Consider the following 8,807-nt stretch of genomic DNA (forward strand, 5'->3'; position numbering starts at 1 on the left):
CAATTTACAAAAACAACAGGGCTCACCGGGCCGGTGCAGCATCAAGACAGGTTCCCCAGTCTCCTCCGGGAACTGGGGGGACAGGAGCCCCCACACCTCCTGCACAGCCAGTCCGAGGCCCTGGATTCCAGCCTTACCTCTGGCGCTGCCACCAGCTCCCCCTGTCTACTCCTCAGCAACAAGCCTTTGCTCAGGTGGCCATTCTGCCCACTCCAGTGCCATGCCCTCCCCTCCCTCTCTCTGAACCCTCCCACCCCTGAGACCCCTCCTGGGTGGGAGTCAGTCTCCCCCTGTGCGCTTGGGGACCTGCTGCCCTCGGGCACATGCCTAAGGGTTGAATGTGAGCTCTTTGGCCTCTTGCCTAGAAGGGAGGGATCACATTAGTGTGATGACTGATTCAGGGAAGGGGGTAAATGGTTATGGGTTTAGGTCAGAAGGGCCTGGGTTTGAATCCCAGCAGATTACTCATTAGCTCAGGAACGATATAAGTAAGACCCCGACTCCTCCCGGCCTCAGTCTACTCACCTGTGAAATGAAGTGCCCGCGCTTGGGCACCTGCGTAGGTACTGAGTGTTAAGTTAGAGATGACTTTCATTGTGCTGTTTTTGCATTCTCTTCTGTGCCTCGTGTATTCCAGGGGATCCACCCACATCCCCGACATGGGGAAGCAACGATGGGATGGTAGTGGGTGTGCCGGGCTGTGCTGTGTGACCCCCACAGCACAGAGGCCTTGTGGACTTGCTGGGTCCAGCCTGAGCTCCGCCCCTGTGCTGACCCCTTCACCGTTCATGGGCTCCCTCCTGTGCTCCGGTTTTGAAGAGTTTCCGACAGCTGCTTACATCAGGTTGGAGCGTGGCGTTTCTGGGGGATACACTTGCAAGGGATTGGGAGGCAGAGGTCGATAATGGGGACGACAGCCCTTCCTGCTTTCCTCCCCGCAGCATCGCCGTGTGCCGACAAGGTCCGCACTGGGACTTGGGGCCCTGGGTTGGTGTTCACCCGGCCAGGGACCATGACGGGGACTGTGGGCCAGTCCCTTCCTTTCCCAGGGACTCGGCTTCTTCAGCTGTCCTGTGAAGGACAGCCTCCTGAGAAACTGTTCTGAGTTGATAGGGACCGGATAAAGTTTCTCCCTGTTCTTACCCTACCTCAGGGGTCTTGGAGCCGTGGCTGGGAGCCACGTGGCCATGTTCTTAGAATGTTGCAGCAGGGAGGGGCTTCAGAAGGGATACAAGCATTACCTTGCTCCTCAGGTAAAAACTGCGGGCACTGGCAATATTGTCTGTTTTCTCAGCCTTTGGTGGACGTGTGAAAGAACGCGATAACGTCAGAAAGCCCTTCGGGTTCTCGGGAGGACATTTTACAAGCACCATGGTGAGGAGCTAAAGTAATAAAGTGTTGATGCTTGATAGCATTTTGGACCTAATGCATTTAAAAAAAATCCTCACCCAAGGATAGGTTTATTAACTTTAGAGAAAGAGGAAGGGAGAGAGAGAAACAGTGATTGGTTGCCTCCTGCACACACCCCACCTGGGGATGTGCCTGCACGGGGAATTAAACCTCAGTCTTTTGGTGTACGAGACGATGCTCCAACCGAATGAGCCACCCAGCCAGGGCTTCACTTAATGCATTTTGTGGTAGAGACCCTATTGAATGAGTAGGATATGATGGGGTAGACGTTTTCTGGAGACGGAGGCCACTGATGATTGGTGACTTCTGTTCAGCGTTACTCAAATCCTCCACTTGGCTTTGTGTGCGTCAGTTCCCAGAGAAGGGGTTCTGTCCCCTGAGCCCTCAGTAGTTTTCCCTCTAAGAGTCGATGCTGTGGTCTCACTCTGAGTCCAGAACAAACAGGCTGGCTTATACCCAGGGGAGGCAGAGTGGTCTTGGCTACAGGTGCCACGCCCTTTAGCTCGTGGGTGAGGCGAGAACTCTCAACGAGAGGGTGGAAGTTCTGTTTGCTTCTGTCCAGGCTTCACCCTCTATTAGGCAAGTGACCTTGCACAATCATTTCACCTGTTCAAGCCTCAGTTTCCTCCTCTGTCTTGGAGGAAGCATTCCCTGCCCTGCCTGTCTCACTGACCTCAGTCAGTCAATGGGTGTGTACACACACCTCCAGGGTGGAGCTGCCTCCCGGGTGATTGGATTAAGCAGCAATCTCTCAATCAATCTTTTTCTCTCCTGCTTCCTATTGTCTGTTGTTTTTCTTCTCTTAGGCTGGAAGCAGCTACTGGCTGCTCTGACCCCTGGGAATCCTTACAGCCATCACAACCAAGAAGAACAGAACCTTGCCAACAGTAGGTAGAAAAATTCCTGAATCAATCCCGTTGGCCGGTGCTGTGGTGGGTGGGATGAGGATAGAGTATTTTGATTGGCCTAGGTTGGGTCATGTGCCCATACCTGGTCCAATCACTCTGACCAAGAGCAATGGAGTACTATGAGTGGTCCACTTGGGAAATGTGCTCACCCTTTGGCCAGTGAGGGAGGCACTGTGGCTGGGAGCCCCCATCAGAACCAGCTGCTTGTGGCAGGAGGTAGAGAAGAGTTCTTCAAAGAAGGAGCTGTTGACCTTGGGAGTCAAAACTGTAAATACCCACTGAGGTGTAGGACAACTTTGTAAGCCTACTGCTGCCAGGTAACATCAATACTTCTGTTGTTGGTCCTGTACCCAAGTTCTATTAGGGGCCCCGGGGACTGGGACCCTGCTCCACTCTGAGTACCCTGGCCAAGAAGAATGGGGGCTTGAGTTCTTACCCATCATTGAAAATTCCGGTGCCTGATAGATATAACAGTTCTTCCACTTAAAGCAAAGAACCTAGGATGAGTCCCCTTAAAGTGCTCCCGCCCATCATGGTTCTCTTTTTCTCCTCGATCAGCACAACCACTCTCAGCTGAACAGGGGCCTTTGGCAGTGCTCTCAGGTCTGTGCACGCAGTGTGCCCGCACGGTGAACCTCTAAGAAGATACACTTGTGGTACGAGGCCCCCGGTTGTCAGGGAGTTGAAGGCTAGCAGCAAGACAGCTGGCAAACACAGTGCAGAGGGGTGAGTGCTTGGGCGCTGGTTGGGTAGGGGAGAGAGGAGGGAGGCAGGGGCTTGAGGTACCTGGGCTGGTGGAAGGAAGACCCCTGCCATTGCCAGGCCCCCGGCCTGTGAAAGGCAGTAAAATGTGGAAGTGAAGATGTGAGCCCTGACCTTCTGGTGCTATTTAACCCCCTGCCCATCAGTTTTCTCATCTATGAAATGGGAATGATAATAACAGTATCTACTCCACAGAACTGTTATGAAAATAAAAATATGTTAGCATAGCCTTGGCCAGGCAGCTCAGTTGGTTGGAGCACTGTCCCAATACACCAAGGCTGTGGGTTTGATCCCCAGTCTGGGCACATACAGGAAGCAACCAATGAATGTAAAAATAAGTGGAACAGCAAATTAGTGTTTCTCTTTCTCTCTCTCTGAAAAATCAATAAATAAAAATATTAAAAAATGTTCGTATATATCAAGTGCTTAGAAGAGTGCCTGGCACACAGTGTGTGTCCAACTCATAACTGCCACCACGTGTCACATCAAATACTTACGTGTTTGTTCATTTACTCTCTCCCCACTGAGTTGTGAGCAGAGATGGTTTTCCTCTTTGGTGTGTTCTCAGGGCTTAGAATGGTCGCTAGCACACAGCAGGCACTCACTAAATATTCATGTATAGCAGACTGAGAGCTACCATTACATTTGGCTTGAATTCTTTTAAGAGCCCCCTTCCTGGTTTCCCTTCTTCCAACCTCTATCTCCCCTGATCATTTTGCTCCCCTGCCTAAAACTGTGTCATGGCTCCTTCTCCACAAGTGAAGAGTCCACACTCCCCGGCCCTTTGCTCTACAATTGTTCCCACCCTGCGTGGACATCTTGGTCAGCTGCTCTTGCTCTGGTCCCTGCAGTCACTTGCCGCAGCCTGCTTGCTCTCCCGGCTCCAGCCTTCTCCAACCAGGCTCTTGCATACTCTTTTGGGTATAATGTACTGTCTCTTATATCACCCTCAGATAGAATCCTAATGATCTTTCCATGTTTATTTCACATTATGTTTCATCTGAGGATCTCTCCTATGTCTTTTCCATATCTTTGTATCCATAGCCCACTGTCTGTCATGTAACAGGCACTTAGTAAGTGCCTGTTGAACCACCTCAGTGGTGAAGTTTCTGACACCCCAAAGCTACTTCAGTTATCTACCTGCTTTTGGCCTTCACATCACACATCTCAGTCAGCGAGTATCTGGTTTAATTGCTTGTTTGCATCCTGCGTTAGAATGTGAGCTCCTCAAAGATGGAGGCCTTGTTCACCTTGTTTATTTCTGCACCCCTAGTGCCCAAAAGCGTCTGGGACGAACCACTGGTCGAACAATATTTGTGAGATGAAAGAAAGCACAGTGTCTGGTGGAAGGAGTCTGACTCTGTATTCTGAGTGGCTTACCACCTACCCCCCTGCCTCCTCCGTCCTCCTTTCTTCTTCCTGGCCGTGTGGGTGCGGGTGCGACTGCTCGCGTACGCCCAGCAACCAACTCTGGATGCGTTTCTGCTCCACAGTTGTTTTTTCAATTTAGTGAGAACATTGCTTTTACAAACACTTATATATTTCTATATTGATGGGATAATATTACTACCTGAACAACAAACATTTCTATTTTTCACATTGAACTTTTTAAAGTGAGTTTCCAGTAGCATTCACAACATTGAGAGATGTTTCAGCTTGAACGGAATAAATTTCCGAAAGCTCTACATTGATTGCCTGAATTAGATGAAAAAAGTGAACTGTTATTGGCGTTGGCCAGTTGGTTTCTACTGCTGCCTGTGATTACACTGATACAACGCTGACGTCGTGGGACCACGTGTGAACTTCTCTTGGTGGCTCCAGCAAACGAACAGCTGTCACTCCCCTCTGAGCGTGTGTACCAGGAAGCTTGGATTTGACAAGTGGACTGAACAGAGTTCTCCAGAAACACACAACCAATAGGATATAATATAAATGTAATTCGATGATCACATATACGCATAGAGATTATATGAGCAAATATATTTACATGTGTATATGAGAGAGAGAGACTAGCAATTCCAAAATCTTTAGAGCTGGTGTTTCAGTTCAAGTCTAAAGGCTGGCAGGCTGCTATGGAAACAGGGGAGCTGATGGCCCATTTCAAAGGTTGTCAGGAAGGAGAAATTTCTCTTACTCCACAGAGGTCGGTGTTTCGTTTTACTCAGACCTTCAGCTGATTGGATGAGGCTCACTGTGTTAAGGAAGGCAATCTGCTTTATCTAGTCTACTGGGTCAAATATTAATTTCCCCTACCCGCCCCCCCCCCGCCCCCAGAAACACCCAGAATACCGATTGGCCAGGATCTCAGACAGTCTTCTTAAAGTGACTGATGACCTTAGCATTAGATCTGATGCCTCTTGAGCGGATTTGTGTCTTGCTTTCTATGTCGTCACTGCCATTGCTATGGTTCTCAAGGGGACGGTAAGTGCGGGAAACCCATTTGTGCGTGTTACAGTTCCATCATTAATTTTCTTGAAAAAGAGAAAGTCAAGATAACTTCCATTTCCATTACTCATGCACTTTCCCTTTCTTTTGTCGAACTCATTGCTACTGAGGGTTATTGAAAAATGAAAATGCCATAGCAAACACTAAGATAAATAGTTGTCGATTCACACAGTGCAGTAAAGGGCCAAGCCTCTGCAGCAAGCTGCTCCCCCCGGCTGCCCGAATCCTCCAGCGAGATGCCTGCCTTCCAGCTCCTGCACATCAAGCAGGTACCCCTCGCCGGTCACCCCCACGTCTCCCTGCTGACCCTGGAGCCTGGTGGCCGGGTGGCGTCATGCATTTTGCAGGCTGTGGCATGACAGGCAGGAGCAGCAACACTGACCTTGTCTCTCAGCATCACCCCAGAGGGGAAATGCACGCTCTTAGTTGCTTCTGTCTGCAAGCGTTTCCCCCTCTCAGGGAGAGCTGCCTGCGCTGTCCCTGAGAGGGTTACACTGAGTCAGGAAAGGGTGGGGAAGGAGGGACAGGTCAGCTCTCGTCATCTTCCGAATTTAGCCTTGGCTGAGGTAAAAGCTCTCTCACCACACCTGTGTCTCACACACCAAGAGATGCGGTCTTGGCAGAAGGTGGAAGTACAAGTGGAGGGCTACCGGTCCTGTCCTGGCTTCTTTTAAAGCACTTTTAAATTGGAATTGGATTCCCTTAAGCAATGACAAGCCAGGTAGGACACGGGGACAATAGGAGTCAATCAGGAGGTGTGGTCACCTCACCTATGGGGCACTTTATCCTCAGTCTGTAAGGGAACACAGGTCCCGTCTCAGCCTGATTCTAGGGTATTTTCTCAGTCTGGGGTTTCCACGCCTGGTGTCAGCATCCAGGCCTTGCCTGAGAGTGGGGGCCCGGGGGGACTCTGCCCTTCCACAGTAGGCCTGGGGTCCTGCAAGAGTTGCTGCAGAAGGCTGCTCAGTGCTGCTTCCTCAGGTGGGGGAATGGGTGGGGCTTTCCCAATGGGACCGCCCATTCTCTGTTCTTACCTTGATGTAGAAAGCTCAGTTTTAGCTCCCATGGTGCAGGGAGCTTGAGGCCTCCACTCCTGTTTCTGAGGAAGCCTTGAATCCACTCCTCACTGTGTCTTCCCTCCTCACTTCTGGTCCCTGTGACCTCCCCATCCCCATATCCTTCATACGTGCAACTCAGCGACACATGCAATAGACATTTAACAAGTTCTGTGACCAGCACATCTACATATTTGGGTAGGAGCTGAGGGAGGAGGGCAGCTTCTCAAGGCTGCTCAGGAACCTGTGTTTGAAATTCAACTCTTCCAAAGGTCACTTGGTTTTCTCCCAGGTTGGAAGGGCCTTGGGGTTCACTAGGGTGTCCCTCCTCCTCCTCCTCAGACACCAACACCCCAGGCTTCCCCTCCTTGTCTTTGGCTAGGTAATACCAAATGACTATGGAAGTCAGCTGGGCATGCAGGTGTTGGTCTCCCTTGCAAAATGGGGAGATATTTTTTAGGACCGAAACTTCTAGCCCAGTGGAGGATTCCACAGGGAAGGGCAGGGCAGGACAGGCTCTTACTTTTACCAACTCTGTTTTTGCCCTTAGCAGGTATGATGTCAGAGAGGAGTGTCTTCTACCTGACAAGTTTGGTAAGCTTCCCAGTACCTCTGCAGACAGAAGAAGGAGGTGCCAGGGTTTTCTTAGATTTTTCATTCATTCAGTCATTCATCATTCATTCATTCTTCCTCACTTCCCAAACGTCCTTCAACATCTGTGTCTACAGTGTGGCCGAAACCCTAGTGCCAACCCTAGCCCTTCCAGGGCAGGGGTAGAGCCATCCCTGAGGGTGAAGAGAGGCCCTGCAGGCTGACTGAGTGGACGTGCAGCTGCAGGGACCACCTTCTTCTCCTCGGAATCTCTGCAGCACCCACCGCTTTCTTGGTCGCTTGGCTGGTGCTAGGAGGATGACCCTGGCCAGGCTGGGGGTCTGCCCATAGGCTGGTAACTGGAGGCACCCATGGCAAGGATCCTCCTGGGAAGGGTCAGGTCCTGTGAGGAGGACAGTGCCAGTAGCCTATTGCCCTCAGTTCTGGGTACAGATGGCCTGAAACTGAAAAGGTTCAAAGCCTCAGGTGTCCTGAGGGTCTCTTTGGGCACTGGCAGGGCAAGGCTGAGACACTGGGGTGTGGGTGTGGATGGAATGGTAGAACCTCCATCCTTACTCCACTTGGAAGTAAGGCAAGGCAAGAGGGAGCCATTAGTCCCTTCGTGCTGAACGCTCCCAGCCCAGCGTCAACGGATACTCCAGTGCCTCCTGGACACTATAGCAGTGCTCTCAGCCCGGCTTCTTCCTAGGTTGGCCAGGGTGGGGTCCCCAGCAATGGCCTGGTCTGGAGCAGTAGCCATGTGCCTCTCCCCCTGCAACACATACACTCACAGACACATATATGCTTGCACCTGTGTGCACACAGACACACACACTACACACACAGGCTGCACGGGTGTTTGGGGATCCTGATCAGGCCTGGACACGAGAGGAGGGCAGCTCCCCCACTTCCCTCTGGAGTATAGCAGTTTCAGCGACACAGTAGATGTGCATGTTAAAAAATGTTTCTGGAGTGGAGGATAAATACATCAGTGAATGAATGAAGAGATGAAAAGTTTAAGAAAAACCTGACACCTCCTTCCTCTGTCCAAAGAGGTACTGGGAAGCTTATCAAATGTCTCAGGTATAAATCCTCAGTGAGATGGGGAGAGTCTGGGATAGTGTTCCCAGTGAGACCCCTTCCTAGCCAGGCATCTCCTGTCTCCCAGAATTCTCTCCGAAGGCTCCAGGGCGGGTGACATGCCCTCTCCAGGGCTCTGTCTCCCTACCTAAGTCCAGCCTGGCCTCCACAAGCAGGCTGACTGTGCCTGGAAACACCTAGACCCAGGCATGCCCTTAGTGGCAAGACCTAGAAAGCAGCTGTGGCCATGGAGAGACAAACATAGTAACGACAGGGAGAGCTGCACTGTGGCCTGTCCCATTGTGAGCAAGGGGCACGGGGCAGACGGCAGCGGAGACAGCAGGTCGCTGGCCTGGAAAAGGCAGTGAGAGGTAACGTCCTTTCTGGCCTGATCTTGGGGCCCCATTCACCAGTCAATTATATGTCTGTGCTAGCCAAGCACTACAGGATTGTGTGGCTGTTTGCACGAGGCACAACGCTGCAGGGGAAGGAGCACTGCAATAGGAGTCTGGAGGCCTGAGCTTGCGTCCTGGTTCTTGTGCTGCCCCACTGAGGG

Source organism: Desmodus rotundus, chromosome 9 (genome assembly GCF_022682495.2).
Source record: "Desmodus rotundus isolate HL8 chromosome 9, HLdesRot8A.1, whole genome shotgun sequence".
NCBI classification, from domain to species: domain Eukaryota; kingdom Metazoa; phylum Chordata; class Mammalia; order Chiroptera; family Phyllostomidae; genus Desmodus; species Desmodus rotundus.